General features: G+C 37.9%; 1 protein-coding gene and 1 long non-coding RNA gene across 8 annotated transcripts in view; one reads left to right on the top strand and one right to left on the bottom strand.

Moving 5' to 3' along the window:
* The window catches only part of SLC24A2 (solute carrier family 24 member 2), a 268,137-nt gene that overhangs the window by 192,204 nt on the left and 51,589 nt on the right, over positions 1–24,344 (bottom strand). The gene's annotated exons all lie outside the window — the stretch shown is intronic.
* The window catches only part of LOC103347654 (uncharacterized), a 138,555-nt gene that overhangs the window by 30,802 nt on the left and 83,409 nt on the right, over positions 1–24,344 (top strand). For all 4 annotated transcript variants that reach the window (XR_011380278.1, XR_007919350.2, XR_007919351.2 and 1 more), the window contains exon 3: positions 21,242–21,361. This is a non-coding gene — a long non-coding RNA (uncharacterized lncRNA). The remainder of the gene's footprint in view (positions 1–21,241; positions 21,362–24,344) is intronic.

The raw sequence follows: 24,344 nt of genomic DNA on the forward strand, positions 1-24,344 counted from the left end.
CTGCTGTGGCCAGGGAGTGCAGTGGAGGATGGCCCAGGTGCTTGGGCCCTGCACCCGTGTAGGAGACCAGGAGAGGCACCTGGCTCCTGGCTTCAGATCAGCGTGGTGCGCCGGCCGCAGTGTGCTGGCCTCAGCAGCCATTGGGGGGGGGGGTGTGAACCAACGGAAAAAAGAGGACCTTTCTCTCTGTCTCTCTCTTTCACTGTCTAACGCTGTCTGTCAAAAAATAGAGAAAGAAAGAAAGAAAGAAAGAAAGAAAGAAAGAAAGAAAGAAAGAAAGAAAGAAAGAAAGAAAATAAAGAAAATCTTCCCAACTTGAAGTTCCTTAATCTAACCATATCTGAAAGATCTCCTTTATACTATAAGGTACCATAGTCACAGGTTCTGTGGATTCAGGTGTGGACATCTCTGGGGTGCGTTCTTTGTCTGACTATGTGGGTGTTTCAAGACATCTCCTTCAGGTCTCATGAAAATAAGCTCTGTACAATTTGGTATACTTGCCACAGAAGCATGGTCAGCATCCTTCAAAGTGAAGTGTATTCTCCACTACACGCAAACCAATCAATCACAACACTCCACAGCCTAATCCCACTTAATTTAATTTAATCTCACTAATTAATCCATCTAAATTAATCTCACTTTAGCACAATCTAAAACTGGAATCCTTGAATCAAATCACCTAATACTGGCAGACAAGTAGGAAGACATGAAGTACAAGAAGCCCACCCTGGGTGAAAATCAATGGTGAGGTTATAAAGTACCCAGTCATAATCTCCTGTTTCTCATTCTGGCTTTAAATAACCTTGGTATCTTAGACTGATCACTTAAATTCTCTCTGACTGATTTCATTACTTCATGTCGAGGTAGAATTAACAAGACTGGCCCCCTTTTTTGAGAGATTTCATAGGGTTAAATGGAAAATTCTATGTGAACTTGCTTTCAATTCTAATACAATAGCAATAATCATGTTGACTCAGAGAACAGTAAATCTTTTGTTTTACCCATGAATGCAGGTTTTAGTCAAATTATTCTGAGCAAAGCATTCATTGTACAATTGGTACTATGCAACTATTTGTTGTTTTGATAATGAAGAGAAATCCCTGTTGTCAAATAATCTAATTACCACTTTCTCATTTGAATTGGTATATGTTGAACCACCCAGTTACTTTGATAAATCCCTCACTCTATATCTAACTTTTTTATGTGAAACAAATTGTCTTCTCTATGCATTTTGGATAATTCTGCAAGATGAAACAATGAATAGTCATTTGGGAAATGTTAGAACATTTGAGTCTGTAGTCTATTTTTAATCATACTTGCATCATTTTTATTGAGAATCTATTATGCTTAGGGATCTTTTGGAGAACAACCAACAGAACTGGTCTTCCAGAAGTTTACATAGCTGAAATAACAACTGATCTCTGCATTTTGCCTTTAGATCACGGGTAACTTGTTATAGCTGGATGCTTCTCTAACTTCAGTCATTATTAAAACATCAGGCTGGTGCCGCGGCTCACTAGGCTAATCCTCCGCCTTGCAGCGCCGGCACACCGGGTTCTAGTCCCGGTAGGGGCGCCGGATTCTGTCCTGGTTGCCCCTCTTCCAGGCCAGCTCTCTGCTGTGGCCAGGGAGTGCAGTGGAAGATGGCCCAAGTACTTGGGCCCTGCACCCCATGGGAGACCAGGATAAGTACCTGGCTCCTGCCATCGGATCAGTGCAGTGCACCGGCCGCAGCGCACCAGCCATGGCGGCCATTGGAGGGTGAACCAACGGCAAAAGGAAGACCTTTCTCTCTGTCTCTCTCTCTCACTGTCCACTCTGCCTGTCAAAACAAAACAAAACAAACAAACAAACAAACAAAAAAACCAAAAAAACCACAAAAGCAAAAAACATCAGTGTGATATTGACCATATGTTCATAGTTTATACTCAGCATTACCAAACCTTTTATATTAAATTAGCGTGCTTTTTTACAACTTAAATAAGTTTATATAAGAAGTCAACTTTAGTAAAAGGCGAAAGATTTATACGATCTGAAGAGAAACCAGAGTATAAGAAGAAGTCAACTTTATATCACCACCATAACTACAAAATCAATATTTCTTACCATAAACAGGAAGTAAACAAAAGTATTGCTTTAACCATTCCACACAATATAAACATTTTTAAAAATTTTCATACTCATTTTATTTGTTAATTAAAAAATTAATAATACTTTAAAAAGTGTATAAATTCAACAAAAATGAAACAACATTGCTTAATTTCTGTTAAATATTGCTATCAGGTGAAAGTATCTGAGCCTGAGATATATTCTTTTTTGTGTGCATGGTGAGAGAAAGAGAGAGAAAAACTGCATATTTTAGATGGAATTTAGGGACAAGCTACCAAATAAGACTGTATTGTGAATTATTTAGAGTTTTGCAAATGATGAATAGATTTTTTACATTTATTTAATAAATATAAATTTCCAAAGTACAACTTTTGGATTAAAGCAGCTTTTTCCCCCTATAACCTCCCTCCCACCTGCAACCATCCCATCTCCCGCTCCCTCTCCCATTCCATTCACATCAAAATTCATTTTCAATTATCTTTATATACAGAAAATCAATTTAGTATATATTAAGTAAAGATTTCAACAGTTTGCACCCACACAGAAACACAAAGTGTAAAGTACTGCTTGAGTACTAGTTATACCGTTAATTCATATAGTACAACACATTAAGGACAGAGATCCTACATGGGGAGAAAGTGCATAGTGACTCCTGTTGTTGATTTAACAATTGACACACTTATTTATGGCATCAGTAATCACCTGAGACTCTTGTCATAAGTTTCCAAGGCTATGGAAGCCTCTTGAGTTTGTCAACTCTGATCTTATTTAGACAAGGCCATAGTCAATAACCTTTTTTTTTTTTTTTTTTTTGACAGGCAGAGTGGACAGTGAGAGAGAGAGAGACAGAGAGAAAGGTCTTCCTTTTGCTGCTTTTTTTACAAAAGGCAAAACTGGGGCTTAGAGACGTTGGTGACTTGCTTCGTGATCACACAGAATCAATGGCAGAGCTGGGGCTCCATCACAGGCCTTTCCATTTCCAGCCATGTGCTCTCTGACTGTTTTCACTGGAACTGGATGAAGTACAGTGAAGATCCAGTCCTTCAGGCACTTATAATCCAGTCATGTAGAGGGGAGATATCAAGTAATGCATTTAAATGGAATAAAGACACTGTAGATAAGTATACTTAAGAGATAATTGGCCCGGAGAATAATGGTGAAAATATTTAGCACAGGAGTTCACTGTAAGTTGGAATGTTAGGGAAGACTTTTTGGGGGAAATGAGATTTATGCTGTATATTGAAGGGTAGATAAAATTAGATGAATTGAGGAAAAGACAGAAGGAAAGGCATTACAATAATAACAATGCTGTAATCACAATCACCAAAAATATAAAAAGTTCTATGTTGGCTCACTGCAGATACTGAAAGATGAAGACATGGCAGGAGTGCCATGGCTACATTTTATAGTTTCATGTGCTATGAAGTGGAATTAATTACTTTCTTGGATTCCAAAAATAAATTATTTCCCTTAAATATATATCATCCAGCAAACTACTTATAGAGTTTTTTCCTTAAGGAAATAATGATGGATGTGTGCTAATATTTATAAGAAAAGTGCTAGAGCCAGTGCTGTGGCATAGTGGGTTAAACTGCTGCCAACAGCACCAGCATCCCATATGGGTGCTGATTTGAGTCCTGGATGCTCCACTTCTGATCCAGTTCCCTGCTAATGTACCTGGGAAAGCAGCAGAGAATAGCACAAGTCCTTAGGCCTCTGCACCCACATGGGAGACCTGGAAGAAGCTCCTAGCTCCTGGTTCAGCCTGGCGTAGCCCCAGTCATTGTGGCCATTTGGGGAGTGAACCCACAGATGAAAGACTTCTCTGTCTCCCCACTCCTACCCCCTGCCATAACTCTGCCTTAAAAAAAAAAGAAAAAAGAAAATGCTTAATCCTTGGAAGCTGGAAATCACTGCAATGTTTGACAACATGGTGCTTATTACATAGTCACACACATGAACACTAGGGAGACTGTGTAGTCTTCAGAAAATATGTCAACCTTTGCTCTTAAGATGTGGTCCTTGGACCAACATTGTACCCTTTACCTAGAACTTGTTCAAATGCAGGATTTGATGCTGCAGGTTTGGAGAAGGTTCTGAGATTCTGCATTTCCAACCAGTTTTCTAGTGCATCACAAATGCATTAAAGTTTGAGAAGCAGAGGCAGAGGATTAGTGACATGGAAAGTTATTTGCAATTAAATGAAACAGACTGATTCCACAAGAATTAGTTCTGTATGATACTACATTGATAAGTCTGTATAAATTCATGAGAGACAGAGACACAGAGACAGAACTACATAGACAGATGAGAAGAGTATACACTCAAATGCCAACAGAGTTGGAATTATAGGAAATTATTTAAATATTCTTTTGCTTATCTATATTTTCTACTATGAATGTCACTCTAAAAATATAAAGGTAATAACAAATATTTTTAATTCCTTCCCTGTTGCCAGAATTTCACTGAGTTCTTTCTGAAAGAATAAATACACCAAGGGACTGAAGCAGTAGGAAACAACCCACAGGGATTTAATCAGTGTAGCAAGAAATTGTCAGAAGAGAGAAAGACATAATAATTTTCCACTAGGTATGAAATAATTCTGTGCAACCTTCACATCCCTGGAACTCTTAGAATGAATAGAAAGTGATATGTGTGTATATATAATATATATCACTTTATGTAATATAAAGTTATTATTTTATTATATATAGTTATATATAATTTTTTTCATTCTGTCAGTTGTCCCCTAATTGGGTGATCCCTTTTTTCAGCATATGATGATAAGAAAAAGATTCCAGTTCTACTACTTCTTAGTTGCTAGGATGTTTAGGCAATGGAAATAAGGGGGCAGCCCACATCCCTTAATATTAAATTGGGGGAACTGGAATGTACTTTAATTAAGAAGATTAAATGAAATAATGCATATCCCACATGGATGCAGGAACCCAAGTACTTGGATAATCTTTTGCTGGAAAATGGATTGGAAATGGAGTAGCTAAGACTTGAACTGGCACTCCAATATGGGATTCTGGCTTAACCTGCTGTACCACAGTGCCAGTCCAGCATACAGTGGAGTTTTCCAGAGGCTACTTGATGCATGATGATGTAATTGCTTTGATAGCTGACATTGTATGTGCTTGGATTTTCTCGAGCTTTACATTTTCCCCAGTTCTTACTTAAAATATGATAAATATAGAAAGATTTAATAAGACCCATAAACAAAAGGTCTTTGGAGTTCTCAGTAATTTTTAAGAGTGTAAAGATAATGGAAGACCACAAACTTGAGAGCCATTGCCATAAATGGCAGTAAAAAAATGAACATTTTGAAGACATTTACTACCAACAGCTTAGACAATTTTTGATTGAGTAAACTCTACTGACTAAAGAGTCTAATCCTAATCTTACGTTTATTGTTCTTTCAAATTAGAGTGGCTACCTGCACAATATAAGGATAATGCCTGGGATTTCATTTCTAGAAGACCATGTTTAACTAAAGACATTGGAGCACCTACCATGGAACTATGAGATCTGTGTCTGTATCTGTGGTTCTGGAGATAGTTTGTCCTTTAAACTTATTTTTAAAGTTAGAAAACAGAGACCCTGAGTAATACTCATAGCGTAGGACAAGATCTGTGTTGTGTGGGCAGGGGAGCGAAATAGAAGCTGCAATGTGGGCAAGTGGAAAATAACAGCAAGGAGAAATGACGCAAGCTGCACTCAGGAGCTCTAATCTCAAGTATCCAACCCCAAAGGACTCTAGGATCCCCCATGAACAATTCTTAAAAAAAAAAAAAAAAAAACCAGGGGCAAAAACCAAAACCAAACACACAAACCCAAGGGCAATGGGCAGCTGATCAAGCATAAGCCCAGCAGTCGGCCACCCAGCACCCGAAGAGACAGTAAAGGAGCCTTTACTGTGCCTCTACACAACACCAGGTGGCTGCCCTTCCACAAAGTCACTGGAAAGCCTGAGGAGGGGCAGGCTAGGAGCCAGATAGACAACAATCCAGGACACGGAGGACAATGAAGTTTCAGGACTTAAGACTAGGACTCCACAGGGTTTAGGAATGAAACGTGGCTAGTCCATCTGAGGACTGCATTTTTATTTGATTTTCATTAATAAATTCTGACAGTTTTGAGACTGGGGACTGCCATACTGGAGAGCTCTATTCTATAATTTCAGGAAATGATATTCCTAATCTCTGGAGAGCCAACTCCATAATCCCTTGTCACTGGGCAAGGTGGTGTGAATTCACTCTTCAGGTGAACAAAATTGCAGAACCCTGTCTCCTGCTAAAAGCTAGAGTTAGCCTCCAAGGACTTGTGCTAGCAAAGCCAGCTCGCTCTCCAAGGAGAGTTGTGGAATAGGAGTTTAGCAGTGGAAACTGTTACCTACTGTGACTTGGCCCTGAGCTATCTTTCATGTTCTTTTCCTGACGCATAGCCCCTTGTCACTACCCGAGCCACACTAGCCTCCCGGCTTGCCAAATAATTTTCCATTGAAGGACCTGTCGTGCATTTAGTGTCTTCTTCCCTAGACCTGGGTTCCATAACTTCAGTGCCACTGACATTTGGGTTGGATCATTCTCTGTTGCAGGAGCCTGTCCTGCGCATTGTAGGATGTTTCAAAGCATCCCTGACTCTCACCACCAGATGCCAATAGCACCTCCCACCCTCAGTGGTGACAATGAAAAATGTCTCCAGATGTCAAACGTCCCTTGAGAGGCAAAGCCACTCTGAGCTGAGAATCACTGCCCTAGATATCGACATGATTCACTCCCTCACTTAATTTAGGTCTGGACTCAAAAGTCACCCCTAGGGAAACTTCTTCAAAATTCAGCATAAAACAGAAACCCTGTCTCTCTCTGTCCCCTTTCCCTGTTTTCTTTTTCTTTACAGTATTAATCACTAACTAAACTTCTTTGCTTTTTTTATCCTCACCTGTTTTCTTCCTTGCTGTAATACTAGCATTTAGTATCTAAATAATTGCTTTCTAAATATTTGTGGAAAGAAGGAAGGGAGCTAAGAAGAAGGTAACTGAATCCTTTGGAAAGTAAGAAAAGAGTTCTTATTTTTAGGGAATTGGAGACATGCCACCAACAGAAAGGTTTCAGCTCCATTTGGCTGCTAAAATCCATTTTGACTATTATATTTAGCAATGACAAAGTTGTAGGGAATTTTCTAATAATGGGCACACTGTTGGTCACCTTCTCTGAGATGATGTTTTGAATGCGGAAGTAAATTATAATTTTATGTATATTTGTCAATTGCTTTTATGAATAGTAAGCTCTTTTATAGCCATTTAATATCATCAATAAGCTATGTTCTCACCAAGTATTACCATTGAGGTCTGCTTCCCAATGAGAAAAAAAAATTCTGAAAATTAGTAGAGAGCCTGATTAAAGGGCTGTATTTTTCCTTTATAGTAATAAGTTGAAAATATGCTATCAAGTTTTATATTGGTCTTTCTGTTTAAGCCTATCAATTTTGGGAATATTCCTCTGAATCCAGCTCTAGTTCGTTTAGTCATGTACGGAAGTCCTCATTTATTGTAAGATTAATTTTTCCCTTGTATGTTTGTTATATTCTTTCTGAATTCCCAAAGACATACTAGACACACATACATTTTTAAGATGCTGCTTTCCTTCTGGAAAGTCACTTCCTAGTATTCAAGAGAAATTACAAGTGCCATGTAAATTGTTTACTTTGGAGAAAAAGGCAAGGATATCTTCTACATGTTGGCTGGTCCTTGTGACTGAGCAGAGTACTCTCAAAAAACCTGCATCTAGCAGCTATTAAATGGAATTCATTATACTCCAGCTCCTGAGTATCTCTAAGGGACTAAAACTTCTGAGCAGAATAAAAAGAACTTAAAAAATTAAATATTTCACTTTTACATTTTCCAAATTTTCACTAAAGAAAGCCTGCCTCTCCTCTCTTAATAATAGGATATCTGGAACGTTTTGTGTGTGTGTGTGTGCGTGTGTGTGTGTGTGTGTGTGTGTGTGAGAGAGAGAGAGAGAGAGAGAGAAACAGAGAAAGAGAATACACATGTATATTAAGTATGTTGATGACATGTGTTTATCCTTTTGTGAAGTTGTGCATAGGGTGCAGAAATTGCTTGGGATTAGGATCCCAAGGGTGACCCTAAAACTTAATTCCTTTCATGGTGAGGGCACAGCATATGCAGAGCTATGAAGGCAATGTTATGAATTTGCCTTTTACAAAATTGCAGAATCAGAAACTGCAAATAGCCTTTCCGTTCTGGGTTTCTCTTGATTTTTTTTTAAATCACCTTAGTACTCTTTTTGAAGAGTCTTATCCAAACTTCTCTGTAACCTTTTAAACCTTATTAGTGTTCAGTCATTCCTTTGGCAACTCATATCACTTACCTATACTTTCTGTTCATTATTTGAATGAAGGAGGATCATTCCCTATTATCACTATGAGATTTATGCATATTTAAGGTATGTAACATGATGTTATGAGATACATATGTAGTGACTATAAATATAGATACATATAGTGAATACATGCAAATAATACATATAGTGTATATACAAATACATATAGAAATATAGTGAAAAGACTTAACATATCCATCATCTCCCATAGTTACCCATCTTCCTCCCTGTGGCAAGAGAAACTATAATTGACTCAGCAAAAATTCTGAACACAATAAACTATTATTGTAGTTCTCATGCTGTAGATTAGATCTGGTGCTTTGTACAGAGACAGAACATAGACAGTGTTAAAAGGGGGAAGGAGGGAGGAAATAGAGAGATGTAGATTAAATGACACAAAGTAGTCAAAGAATTTATGTGGGGAGAGGTTGAGAAAATCTACTTCTAAGGTACCTCAGCCTGTCCTCCTGTCTCCATCATCATTGCCACTACCAGCAGCAGCTCCATCACTACCATCAGCAACAGAAAATGAATACTTTCAGACACTTGCTACCAGACTACGTTGTTCTTAAAGTACTTTCCTCAATGTATCTACAGAATTCATTTTGATTGATAAGTTTGTATGTTTCACATAGGATTTCTAGGACATAACAAATTCTTCTTATATTTTCTTTTATATTAACACTTTTCTTTCTGAATAATATTGCAGTTGAAACATTGACAGGCAGAAAGCCGAGACAATCAAAGAGAGTAATCCCACAACTTCAAGGTTACAGCCTTAATTGCCTTGCAGGAGCGAAGCTAAGAATTCTCAGCTAGGATTCAGATTTGATATAATCTTTCCATGAAGGTACTAATAAATGATGGGACCTCTTGGGAAGTGTTCTGTATCCTTTGGCGCATTAGCCTGTCCTCTGGAATCAACACCGTGGCACCTCTGATAGCTCTGTGCTAAGGATGTTTTTCCTAGAAGTTAAAGGTTTAATTTATTTTTCAGGAATCTACATGATCAAACCCTGTAGGCATAATCAATAAATCTTCAATGTGTTTTAACCTAGGCACAGTCCACAGAGAAGCTGGCAAATGTGACCAAAGTACACCATTATAATGCTACCCAGAGGATGAGGGAGTATTTGTGAATGAGCTCTCTGAAAGAAATAAGCAACTTAAAATTCTTAGACAGCTGCATTATATACTCACTGTTTAAAAAAGTCAAAAAACAATGTACTTAGCAGAAAATACCTGTACATTACTTAAATAATACAAATTTGTTCCTTTTCTAGTTTCTCTTTAAAATTTGTCTTTTCAAGTTGCTTGAGTTACATTTCACTGAGGGAGGGACCACCGGTGAGGAATGTCCAGCCCAGGGTAGCATAAGTCCCATGAAATCATTTGGTCTGGTCTTGTCAAGGCAGTAGCAGGCAGGACTTGAAATTCAATACATGTATCTAGCAGGCTAACTTTTGAGTTGATAATTTTGTATGGTCCATGGATGATGTTATAAATATCCAAATGGCACTTGAAAGGAAAAAAAAGGTTCCCCACCCCTGCTAGGCCATTCATATCCTAAGAGACTGCTGGGATGCAGAACTTCTGAACAACCTCCTTTGCCCACCTCCTCTATTTGATTTTTCTTCCTGCAGGCTCTCAATGTTTACAGCTTATGTTTATCACCCTTATCCACACAGCCTCTTTTCTTGTGCTACCTCTTTGCTGTTTGCAATGTATTCTTTTCTTCCATTATCTTCTTTCTTTAGCTTTGGTCTTGCTCTCATGGTTCTGTTTTCAGGGTTTCAATCTGGCTAAAACAGTCAATGGTGCTACTATAATTTCTGAATTTCCAGCTTTTTTAAATTACTGTCACTTTTGCCTGCTCAAAGATTTCACAAACACTTCTTTTTTTTTTTTTAAACTCATATTTTTCAGCCCTAGCTTTGTTCCCTTCTTCCCCATCAAACCCGGTTTGATGCTGTTCTAGGCATCAAAGTTGTTTATAATCTGGCACCTGAATTCTGGATAATAGATGAACTACCGCAGCTCATCTTGCCAGAGACATTGAGAGATTTTCCTGAAATACCTGGTGTACCCATATCATTTGATAAAATGTAGAAGCAGAATTAGAAGGCATGAGCTAATGGCTGGCACTCTGGAAAATAGGCCGAAGGGCTCCAAGTGTTGCAGTATATTTCTCTGCAATCTTGAGAAAATAATGCTGACTCACTGATTCTCAAGTTTTCAGAAAAGAAAATGAGAATGTTAGATCACAACAAACACTAAGATACCAAGGAAGAAAGATTCCTTACAGGTAGCCCAAAATTCTCTCGCTTATTTTGAAATGGTGGTGGGTCAGCTTCTTTGATTAACCAAGAATTATCATATGTACTACATATGAATTTCTAGTTTTTAAATAACCAGGATGAAATGCGTTTATCAATAAAAAAAACTGATGCCAGATATTTGCTTCAGAGTTCATTAAGAACATCACAACAAAAAGTATTTGATTAGTTTTTAGTATTCTAGAAAAATGAAAGTCTATACAAAGCCATTCACATCTGAAGGTTGATCTGTTCAACAATAAAGTTACATAGTAGGTAATTCATCTGATCTGGGCTCAGAATTTCCTTATTCTAAACTATTTTAACCTGGCGTTTGAATTATTTTCTCAGTTATTTTGCATAGCTCCTCTTTTTCTATAATTACAATCATCTGATGCCACTTGCAGTCATGATACTGGAGTATGCTTTTCCATAAAAGGGTCATCAAAGAATTAGCTTTTCAGTGACTCACCTACATGGAAATTCCACTCAAAATTTTAGTTACAAGAAGAAAATACATGCTTATGTTAACAATTACTCAGACTGGGATGTATGAAGGCAAGTATGACAGTTGGGTGACTTCACGTTGTTACACCATCACTGTGTTACTTGAACTGACACCCATGGCGCTTGCTGCCAGCAGAATTATGTCGCTGTGTCAGGGACACTGAATGACTAGACCTGGAGATGACTTTCATGCATGTTCAGATGCTGGAATCAATAGCTCCTACTATGGGAATGTCCTCCTACTAGATTCATTAAAAGATGGCCCATTTTCATTCCTCTTCAACTTTAGTGTGGTATAGTTTATTTCTCTCATGACACTCTCTGAATTTATGCTGGCTTCTGTCCTTTTGGAATTTAGAGTCAGTCTCTGAAAGTGGGACACATTTCCCTTGACATATTTCAAGCTATATGAGACAGAGGAATCCATCTGCACTAAGCTGTCAAGCTGAATATTGGCAGAAAGCAATCAAATTGTTCATGGAGTGAGTCTCACCCAGCTTTCTCCCACCTCCAGTTCGTCTAGTACCCAAATGCCAAGTTTCCTGATGAACCTTACTCCTGTCATGAACTGCTGAGACTTCAGTATTTGAATTAGCTTCCTAGAGCATTGTTTGTTAGCTGAGTGCTCAGTCTTACTCATGTTTGCTAGCATTGGATAGGAGAGTTTCCATATTCTTCCAGGGACTTAGTGCAACACTATTGTAACCATATTAGTGGATGAAGAAGTATAGCTAACATCTCCAGTTAGCTACCCTATTTTCTACACCTATCACTAATTTCTTTAGCAGTGTCTGGTTCATGTCTGACCTAGAATGTTCCCCATCATATTTTATTTCATCTGATCTTTTTACAACACTCTCACACGAAAAGAGTCCTTCATTTAATCATCTTGCTTCCTCCAATCTTTGCTGTGCAGTGTGTGAGTTGAGGCTGAGGGTTTGTATTTGAAACCCCCACCAATGGCAGGAGAGAAAGGGTCCAGAGGATAAGAATCAGAGCAGAGAAAGAAGGAACCAGCCTGCATTGAGTTTGGGGATTTGTGGAAAGTTTCATTTTCAATTAAGGTTCAATCTTGAATACTTAAAAGAAGAGCAGCAAGTTCACTGAATAAGTAAAAATGTAGTTCAAACCCAGGAAAATTTCATATAATCACCTCAATGACTCAGAGGTTTTATCTCATGTTATTATTTATCTTTCTGGATTATGCTGTCTTTGGGTTCCTGTTAGTGGATGTAGTACCCTTGATCATACCTTGAAACTGTGTTTAGAAGCACATACATGAAATATATTCATGTTATGTGACTTCAAGCAAGCCACATCAGCTTTCAGGGTCTCAGTTTTCATCTGAGATGACTCTGAAGTCCCTCCATAGACCATTAGAGCTCCATGATTTGGTTCCCATAATCAAATTCCTACAGAGGCCAGGGAGGTAACATAAATGGATGAAGGCTAGAGATGGACCAGTGGGTGCTATGCTGCTGTTGCTATGATCAGGAAATACAAGCAATCCTTGCTTAGCAGTATTGCACCTTAGAAACCTATGGGCTTGCCAAGCAAAGCCCAACCACTCTGATATGGCACTTTGGGACTTTAATTTGACTTATTCTGAAAATCTATAATGCAGTACTAAATACTGTGAAAGTATCCACAGAATATAGTGCACAAGATGTCCAATAAAGAGATGAAGACAGAAGTGCTGCCTTGAGACAACCTTGCCTAAAAAGTCAAGAGTGAATGTCACAGTGAAAACATGGATTATGAACCCTAAACACATTCTCAACTGATCTCTGAGTGTTAAAGTACGGATCTGCAGCAAGAAAGCTGCAGCTGTCCACAGTGCTTGAGAATTCTCCTTAAAACTAGAGCCTCTTCTCAGGCTGTGCTATGGGGATATTTTACACTGAACACATTGTGCATCAACAACGGACCATCAGAAAGCCCAACAAAGAACCCAACAAATCACCTTGGCTGTGACCCAAGAGGATCTGATCAACTCAATAGCAAACACTTAAGTAGAACTCTTGTTCTTGATTTCTTTTCTGTAGTTTTGAAGTAATTTATGTGTTCAAATATGTAGAGTGGTGTGTGTGTGTGTGTGTATGTGTTTTATTTCTGAAAGCTTTTATCAGAACCACATATTTCTATGATGTTAATATTTTCATGATTTGTTTGCCTTCCCAAAGGATGATGCCTGACACAAATGACTACTTAAATAGCAACAATTCTGGTTGGAGTGCTTATAGGAACATTCATTTCTGTAAATCTTATTTCAAGGAAATAATTCCCTTCTAAAATTTTGAGAAAAAGCACTTTTGTCCCGAAGTGATGGGAATTTTAAATTCCTCACAACAAGCTAAAAAAAAAAAAAGAGGTTGAATAATAATATCTAATCCTGAAAATGTCCTGCTCTGGAAATACATTCTAAAAATCCTGCTTTTAAAATAGCTCACCTGGTTTATTTTGAAATCAAGCGTCATTCTGTATGTTCAGAAAGACACAAGAGAAAGATAATCTCAGCTGGAGTTTAGTGAACAGTTCTCCTTTCCATTATAAAGATTCTGAAATTCTGCTAATACCAGCTAGAGAAATTTCTGTGTGCATATAGAATTATATTTTGGAACTAGTGTTATAATTTTAAGAGAATACAAATAAACAAGTAGAGGAGCTGAAGCTGTGGTGTAGTGGGCTAAGCTTCTGCCTTCGGTGCCAGCATCCCATATGGATGCTGGTTCTAGTCCCGGCTGCTCTTTGTCTGATCCAGCTCTCTGCTATGGCCTGGGAAAGCAGTAGAAGATGGCTTACGCACTTGTGTGGGAGACCCAGAAGGAAACTCCTGGCTCCTGGCTTCAGATTGGTTCAGTCATTGCAGCCATGTAGGGGAAATGAACCAGCAGATGGAAGACCTCTTTCTCTCTCTCTCTGTAACTCTATATCTCAAATAAATAAATAAAAAAAACTTAAAAAAAATAAACAAGTAGAAAACATGGAGAGCAGGGGATGAAAATATGTGTACTAATAAAATAGCCAAATATTGAAATCTTGGGGCTGGCGCTGTGGTATAGCAGCTAGAGCCACCATCTGCAGCGCCAACATCCCACGTGGGTGCTGGTTCGAGTCTGAGCTGCTCCACTTCCTATCCAGCTCCCTGCTAATGTGCCTGGGAAAGCAGCAGAGGGTGACCCAAGTACTTGGCCCCTGCACCCACAAGGGAGACCCAGAAGAAGCTCCTGGCTCCTGATTTCAGATGGGCCCAGCTGCACCATTGCAGCCATTTGGGGAGTGAATGAGTTAATGGAAAATATCTTCTCTCTCTCTGTCTCTCCACTCCCACCCTGCATGTAACTCTGCCTTTCAAATAAAATAAATCTAATAAAAAATTAAAATCTTCCCCTTTAAAAAATTTTAACCATGAGATGATGATAAATATGATGAAATCAGGGAAGTTAATAAAGAAATTAAATAAGAAATAGAAAGAAATCTTATAAATCATTAAAACAGGAACCTCTTTAAAATGCCATTTAAGCCTCATCATTGTGTATAGTTATGAGTATTCCTCATTCCTACATTTTCCTAATGAAATATTTTTATGGCACCAAAATAATCATTCCAACACAAAGATATCCTTCTGAGGACATTTTCATCCTATTTAACCTTTACCTTTGCCATCTAGAACTATTTCATTTTTTCTGAGACTCCTGTTTTTATATTTGTGGAAAAAACACTGGTCATTATTCTCCATAATACTGAAAACAGCCACTAAATTAGTGAGGCTTGTTGTCCTTTTCAGATAAATGGATCTCTTTTCTTCAAAATCACTTTGTGAGCTTTTTACTCTCCCTCTTCTTAGAGGTTGTTTTCCATGATACTTTTTCAGATTTCTCATCATCCTCCTTCTAAGAGGAAAAAAGCATTTCAGAAATTGCCTGTCATCTACTATTATATTTTTATACTTATTATTTTCATGGTCTTGTTTAAGTCTAAGTGGAAATTACCAAGAATGTAATTTAAGTAGTTTCAGGTATAGAAGGAGATGGATTCGAATAGATGTCTTTCTTTCTTTTTTAAAAAAGATTTGTTTGCCTATTTGAAAATCAGAGTTACACAGAGAGAGAAGGAGAGGCAGAGAGGGATGTCTTCCATCCGCTGGTTCACTCCCCGATTGGCCGCAACGGCTGGAGCTAAGCTGATCCAAAGCCAGGAGCCAGGCGCTTCAGCCGGGTCTTCTCATGCTGGTGCAAAAGCCCAAGGAGTTCGGCCACCTTCTACTGCTGTTTCAGGCCATAGCAGAGACCTGGATCAGGAGTGGAGCAGCCGGGACTTGAACTGTTGCCCATATGGGATGCCGGCACTGCAGGCAGTGGCTTTACACACTATGCCACAGCACCCTCACCAGCAAATAGATTTCTTTACGTGAAAAAATAAACTGGGTTAAAGAATCCTGAAGCAGAGGCAATTGTATACCTTCTTTAAGAATTTTCTCTTGGAAAGTTTATGAGATTATAAATTCTACTGAAGCAATAACAATTTTTTAAAAAAATCTCCTTATATGAGTTAATTAGGCTGAATGATACTATTGAGTTTGACACCTATTTTGGTATCATTTGAAAATTAAACAATTACATAATATGCTGTGTAGTAACTTGAACCAAAGTACTACCTCCTCTGGCATTATTTCATCATTGCCAGGAAAGCTGTGAATGGTTTATTAGTATTTGGTTTGTAATTATTACAGAATATCTAAAAGCTGCATGTTAAAGGAGTCGTGAGGTGTTTGATCAGAAAGTACCAGACGATAACATTACCAGATGCCCTTTAGGTGCAGGGATACGAATTAGATTCACTTGGAAGTTAGAAAAGAGATGGAGTATTCAATCCTTATCTTTAGGGTACTAACTACATCTCAATTTGAAGAGCCTAGTTAATAAAAATAGGTCAGAATCATGCAAACATGCAAAACAAACAAGCTTGATATGTATCTATAACTGACTCTGGCTGCGAAGGGCAGTAGAAGGAGAAATGTCAAAGAAGGAATTTTTGGAGTATTTGGAGGTGCTGGAGGCAGGTGAAGCCAATATAGGAAGATAGGTTTTGAGTGACATTGTTAAAGGCTATTTTCTTGTCCTAATAGAATCTGGAAGGTCACCTCTGAAAGTAATGAAATCCTTTCTGCACTGCAATAAGATTGTTCAATTTTTAATTCAAGGAAAATCCCAAAGCAAACAGTGCATAAAATACTGGGGCTTGGGGGTGGTAGTGGTAAAATTATCATCAGAATTTAAAGACCTGTCAATCTAAGCAGTGCACCAGGATCCATTTTTAAATAAATTATATTGTTTTTAAATGACAGATGCCATTTTTACCATGAACATTCCTGTAATCTAACTCACAATAAATCTCCAAATAGCTTATGGCAATTATTTTAGGTAGTGCTTTATCTAGCAGTCAGGTCATTTGTTCTCGTACTCTATTTTTGTTGCACAGATGTGAAAGAAGTTTAATTTATTTCAATTTATTTCATATTTCTCCTATCAACAAAGAAAAATGAGATACACCAAAAAAGAATGAGCCCACAGAACAACTGGTACTTCTTCCTCACTTAAAAAAATTAATACAGGTATTTCCATTCCGAAGATTCTATCACCTCCTGTTTAATTTGTAGTAAAGTCTCTAACCGTTTTGAACTCTTTCTACAACCATCTTTCCTCATCTTGTACTGACTTCTGAAATAAGCAGTTTTTACTATATGATTTTACGATCAATTATAACACTAGAAGAGACCCCAAGAAATATTAGAAATATTACTTTGTCTCCCAGTATAACTGCAGTCAGTGACGGGTCATTTACTGCTCTATCCACGACATTCTCATTGAAACCTAATTTCAGTTAATAATAAAAACTGAAAGTCCAGGACCGGAGTCAAAGAGAGAACATACCATTATAGCAGGATTCATAATTCAAAAAGTCTTCTTTGCATTGTGGTGTAGTGGATTAAGTAGCGACTCACAGTGCTGGCATCCCATATGGGTGCCAGTTCAAGTACTGGCTGCTCCACTTTCAGTCCAGCTCCCTGCTAACATACCTGGGAAAGCAGCAAAGGATGACTCCAAGTGCTTGGGCTCTTGCATCCACGTGGGAGACCTGGAAGAAGCTCCTGGCTCCTGGCTTCTGGCTGGCCCAGCCCCTGCCATAATGGCCACTGGGGAGTGAACCAGAAAATTGAAGATTCTCTCTCTCTGCCCCTGTAACTCTGCATTTCAAATAAATAAAATAAATGTTTTTTAAAAAAGTCTTTACAGCAGAAATTAAGATAAAGAGCTTAATTCAACAGTTACTGAATGCATGTTAGGTACTGGATCCTATATAATATGTGTCTCTGATGATGTTAACATTTTTCCATATGGAATATTTTTAAAAATTGTTTATCTACTTGAGAAGCAGAGAAAGCGAGAGAGGGGAGAGAGAGACAAGGATATGAGAGAGGGAGATATATCCCATGCACTTTTTTAAAAAGATTTTAAAATTTATTTATTTGAGAGGTAGAGCTACAGGTAGGGAGAGTGAGAGACAAAGATATTCCATCTGCTGGTTCACTCCCAAATGGCCTCAACAGCTGGAGTTGATCCAAAGCCAGGATTATGGCCTCAACAGCTGGAGTTGATCCAAAGCCAGGATTCAGGAGCTTCTTCTGGATCTTCCATGCAGGTTCAGGAGGCCAAGGACTTGGGCCATCTTTCACTGCTTTTCCAGGCCATAGCAGAGAACTGGATCGGAAGAGGAGTAGCTGGGACACAATGAGTGCCATATGGGATGCCTGCGTGGCAGGTGGAGGATTAGCTCACTATGCCACAGGGCGCCCCCACCCCCACCCCCGCCACCCCCATCCATGCACTGTTTTATTCTTCAAATGCCTGCAATGAGTCAGGAGGTTGGGAACTCAATTCAAGTCTTCTACATGAATGGCAGGATCCAATTACTTGAAGCATCACTGCTACCTCAGAGGGTCTGCATTATCAGGAAGCTGAAATCACAGCCAGAACTGGGATTCAAATCCAAGCACTCTGATGTGGGCACAACATCTTAACTGGTCTGTTAGTTGCAAGGCAAAATGCCAGCCCTGCCATATTATTTTTGTTTCACACACTTACATTTGTTTGAAGGCATTTAATTATTTAGATGTCCTTTAATTTATGAGGTAACCTGACTCTATTACAAGTCTTCAAAATGTTCCTAGAAAATACATATTTTGAAAAAACTACACATGGATATCAAAACTGTTTTGCACCAAAATAAACTGATCTTTTAATTCAATTTTCTATGGGCTTTTTGAAGGAGTCTTGTATAATCTGATTTACAGAACATCCATAGTAAGGTTAATATCCTCAACTTCTGCCATAGTCTCATCATTTAATTTGCTATATAATGATTTTTTATACTGACAAAATTATTACACCTGAGAGAGAATTAATAACTTATTTGAAGAAGAATGTAAGGGCAATTCATCCTAGGAGGCTTTTTTTTGATAATTCAGAGCCAAAAGTTTGATGCACACAGAATTATGATTAATCTCAACACACGTCGTTCAGTGCAGAACTGATTGTTGTTCAGCCAGACTTAACGAGGGATGCTAAGAGGAAGTGAATGACACTCCTACACAGCAGCATGTGATAACATCTGTTTCTCAAACCTGACATAGTTTGAACAAGTCATTTCCTTTGAGAAAGAAGATGTCTTTAAAGTTAAGAATAAATTGAAGATTCTACAAATCTTTGACAGCCAATTGTGCACAATTTTTTGATCTATAGAAGATGAGATGGGGACAGGATAAAACAACAAGATCTGCGTTTTGTGTTTTGGAGAGAGGTAGAGGTTGGGAGGAGGTCCTATCAAGGGGTAACATTATTAACACAAGGTCTGATAGATTACTTCCCTTTCAGTAAAATAACGCCAAGTGCCTGTGGCATTTAGAAATGGAGAACACCAACCTTATGTGCAATCCAATTATGTCCAAATGCTTTTAATTCCAAAAGACCCACATTATGTAAAGAAATAATTCAGTCTTAGTTTAAAGAGGGAAATAAAAAGTATTTAAATTCTCCAAATTTCTAACTCATATGAAAATGATAATATTAGAATACTTAAAAAATGTAAACATATTTGAAACCAAGAGGATTTATTTCAAACACAAACACCGATTGGATTAGATAACATTAAGGGGAAACCAGTAGGCAAACCCCAACCTAATCCAAAATCCCATACAAACATCAGGAACTAACTAAATCTTATCACTTCCTTGTATTCTCCCCAGCATTCCTTGTCAGAGGAATAGATCCTCCTCACAACTCTTGCAGTTCTGTTCTGCATCCCTCAAAGCCTCTATCTTATACTGTAGCTATACGTATGCACTATGATATGGGACAATGGGTGATTTTGCCTCTTCAGAAAGCATTTTCTGAATGTCTGGAGATACAGTTGATTGTTTAAACTGGAGGGTAGGTGTATTATTAGTATCCAGGGGGTAGAGGCCAGGGATGCTGCTACACGTCCTCCCATGCTTATATTAGTAGTCCACAACAAAGATGTGGTGCTCGGGTTGAGAAATTCTTGTGTATACCCAGCGCATTGTACATCTGGTAAGTGATTTATTTCATATTCCACATTGCAATTACATACAACTCAATCAGTTGTTTTTTAGCAGCTAAAAGAGCTAATTCCAATCCAAATGTGCCTTCTTCAGAAGGAGTAAATAGTTTAGGTAAGAGAATTTGGCTCAACATTTTGTTTTTACTCTATTTTGGCTTAGTATGAAATGCGTACAAACTCTGTTGAATGTTTTGATAAAAACTCTCAGATTTTGGAGGTAAACTGTCTACAAAATAAACTATCTTCCTGAGATTTCATTTATATATTCTAGAGCATTTTATCTTTTTTCCCAACATTTTATGTGCAAATTTAATTTTGCTCTTTTAAAGAACACAAATACAATAATAGGATGAGATGAGATATGAATACAAATTGTGGCATTAACATTATATATGAAGGTCACTGTGACTACAGGATTTCAGGGACGAGAGTCTGGTGGGGATAAATTACATGGACTCCTTCTCCACATTCTAAACACTGGAATGACAATAATATGTACCCACAGATCAGCATTTGATGTAGCATGCCTTAAAGCAGTTTTCCCTTACTCCTGGGATACACTCATGCTGCTCACCTTTCTCTCTGTAATGATTGAAAAACTCCAGTTCTCACTACACTGCGGCCTTTTTATTGTATTCAGAATTACATGGCATGGGTAAAAAAACCTGTATACTTCTAGTGCGTGTGCTTCTTCTTAATGAGAAATATTTATAAACATTGTGATATCTTATTTCCTTCTATTTACTTATTTATCTAAAATGGTCAGACAACATGTTATGTGTTTATCATGTATCACACAATGCTTTAAAGTATGTATACTTTGCAAAATGGTTACATTTAGCTAATGAACACATGCATCACTTCACGCAATAATGAGTTTTTGTGGTGATGACACATAAAATCCATCCTCTTTACATTTTCCAAGAATACAGTACATCATCATTAACTAGGAACAGGAGTTAAGGCCTGTGTACCCTGATCAAGATTTCTGCCTTCAGCCTTACAACTAAAAACCCATCTCCCTGACGTCCCTCACTTCTCAGTGAGACCTTTAACAGGCAGTCTTCTTGCTGCAGTAGCTATATTCTAATAGCCTGGAAGAAAATATAACTTCAAGAATATAATATCTACCCTAAAAGGATGAAGGAGAAGGCAGAACCAGGTTTCATAAACAGCATTCCGATCTTTCTTTGTGTACTAGTGTAAGTTCTCGCTTGTATCATTTTTTTTTTTTTTGTTTGTCTTGTGTTGTTTTACAATCAGAAGGTACAGCCCTGTCCCTAAAACAGGAAAACGGACAGAAGATAAGGCGGTGATTCCTGCTCAGAGACCCAGGACCTTCTCCAAACTGAACAGAATGTGAAATGTGATTTTGTTCTCCTCGTAAGTATTACCAAATTCCTGTTGGCTAATAGGACCATTTGGCATAAATGTCGTCTACTTGTCATGCAGATGACTCACTTAAAATCATTAAAGGATGATGTTATTCACATATGGTTAACATAGCTAAATTCATTTACAGTTTACCAACTGTTCTATGGAATATTTTTGTACCCTGTAGAATTGATCTGTTTACCCCATGGAAAATTCATCGTGACATGTAGTCTTTCTGTTTTTTGAACCAAAGAAAGTATTTAGATTAGCTTTAAAGTTATAATAAGTGTTCCTGGGTACATTGTTTCCTTAATATCAGAGAGATGGCCTTTTGCTTATGGCTTGGTAGTGCATGGTAGGTCATTATATTGCCAGACACCTTTGTGAAGTCAATTCTAGTTTTATTGCTGTTCCCATTTTGTTCAAGGGCCCAAATAATTTGGGGTGAAACTTTGTCACCACTAAGAAGCAAAGATTGTGTCACCTAATTTATAAGGAAAGTAAAACAGCAATTCTATATCTGTAGGTTTTACTTCTGCTGAGTTCTTCTTATCATGTGAATCTGCTGAGATGTAGCGCTATGGTCTCAGGTTAAGTTGGTATAAATACTAGACAATTTTTTGTGTGTGTGGCTGGAACTGAAGAAGGGAGGAACTTTCCTTCAGTAACATGAAACAAAAAATGGACACTTTCAATGTAATCCAAATTTTCAAAGGAGGCTTTAAGTAACTCAGATCATATTATGCATGTGATCATTTTGCAGTAGAGTTAGACTTTGTAATCTCCCCACCTTCTTTCCCAGTTTTTCTCTCTATAGCATTTTTCATCTTCCCACACACTACAACATTTGCTTTTTTTAAATTCTGAATTGTCTTCCTTTCTTACAAGATGGAAAGCTCAAAGAGAGAAGGACTTTGGGCCAGTTTTGTATCCTGCAGTAACAGAAGCACTTAGAACAATTTCCAGCTGTATTAGATACTTGCACCTATTTGTTGGATGAATGGATTCTGTATATTTTACTCTTTGTCCAACTAATTTTTCTTAGGTGTCCAAATAATTCTTCTGTAAATCCTTTTCTATAGGAAATGTTTTTAAAATTCTTTTTTTAAAGAATTATTTATTTGAAAAGCAGAGCAGCAGGGAGAGAGGGAGAGATAGAGAGAGACAGATCTTTCATCTGTTAGTTCAGTCCCCAAATGGCTGCAAGAGCCAGGCTGGACTAGACAGAAACCAGGAGCCAGGAACTCCACCTGATCTCCCATAGGGGTGATAGGGGCTCAAGCACTTGGACTATTGTCCACTGCCTTCAAAGGTCCATTAGCAGAAAGCTAGATCAGAAGAGGCACAGCTGGGACAGGAACCTGTTCTCCAATGAGGGATGCCAGCATCACAAGTGGTGGCTTAACCTGTTGCACCTCAATGCTGGCACCCCAAATTCATTTATTTTAAGTGTTTAAAAGAAGCCTTTATCTGAAAAAAACATCCTATAAGAGCTTACCTTACATTCCTCTAAACAAAGGTCTGATCAATTTTACATATGTTTGAAAACATGGTCATTTACTATCAAACATCAGAAGTCATAAATTGAGACCCATCTATTTTTCAGTTGGTAAAAGGCTACTTCAGTCTCCTTGGTACACCTCTGAAGGTTTGTAAAAGGGAAAGAAAGTAGGTTAACACTGAGGCCTAAGCAGCTCTGGGAGGGTAGTGTTACTAGCCCAATAGCTGAGTCTCAGAACTGCTTTCCAAATAATAAAGTTGAGAGTTGGGAGCAGCGTTAGGTGTGTTATACTTTGGAGGCTTTGTCCTTTCTAAGAACATCAGTCCTAGCCCAGGTCCCAGGAGTGTAGTCCCCTTTGCTTTTTGGGGATTTAAGGCTTTTGGAAATGCAGATGGTCTCACTTGAGTTGCTTTGTATGACTGGCATTTTAAATGAATTACTGACAGAAAAAACATTTGACTCATTCCCAGCTGGATAATTTCAAAAACGCTAACCTGAAAAGAATGGTATCTCATAAATTCAGACAAATGGGCATTATGAGGGCTAAGCTGGTTGTCTTTTTAATATACTGAATATTAGCATTTTCCAAGGCTTACAGGTCAGTAAGGTAGAGTCAGCTCAGGAGACTACAATCTTTCATTAAAATCCTTTTATTCTTTCTGCTTTGTTATGATGAAAAAAGTCTTAAGTTGTCAACATATGTAATGACTATAGAAGGCTTGCCACTCTGAGAGGAGAAAGAGTAAAATAGGCAGGTACAATTTTCAAGGACCACATACCATTTGTTTAAAAAAAATAGTAACAGCTGTTACCAACTGTTTATATCATTTAATGAATAAATTTAATTGTATAGACTGTTGATTTAGGAAACTCCACATATTGGAAGGCTCTTCAGTCTTTGCATAGTCAGAGACCCCAAGATCTCTGGGACAGCTGATTTTATTCATTGACATGAGTTTGAGTTGAGGCTTGGCCTAAAAAGCAAAGCAGTATGTTACAAGTAGTGAATCTTAGTGTGTGTAAATTAAAAATAAAATAATTGCATACCAAAAAAAGAAGAGTTAGGCAGTGAGTATAGGGTGGCCACATATGACTTACTTATTGGAACAATCTTAATGTCCATCACTGCAGCTTACACATAGTAAAGACCCAGTAAGTGATTGTTAAATGCAACAGCAAATGAGAAGTAGAGAAGCCGTACCATTTAATCAATGAATGAGCTGTGTTTGCTAACACATTCCATTGCAGCATGGCTGTCTCCTTCATTTCCTTCAGGCCTCTGATCAAGTGTCACCAAAGAGAATGTATGGAATTCAATGAGAACTATGACACTGTTTTACCATATTTAGTGTAGAATGAGTATTTAGAAAATATTAAATGTGAAAATTTGTCTTGAAGGCAGTTTGGCAATATTTACCAATATCAGCATGTGCAAGCTTTTGATGCAGTGATTACATTTATTCTACAAATTACATAATTAAATATTTTCTA

Source organism: Oryctolagus cuniculus, chromosome 1 (genome assembly GCF_964237555.1).
Source record: "Oryctolagus cuniculus chromosome 1, mOryCun1.1, whole genome shotgun sequence".
Classification (NCBI taxonomy): Eukaryota; Metazoa; Chordata; class Mammalia; order Lagomorpha; family Leporidae; genus Oryctolagus; species Oryctolagus cuniculus.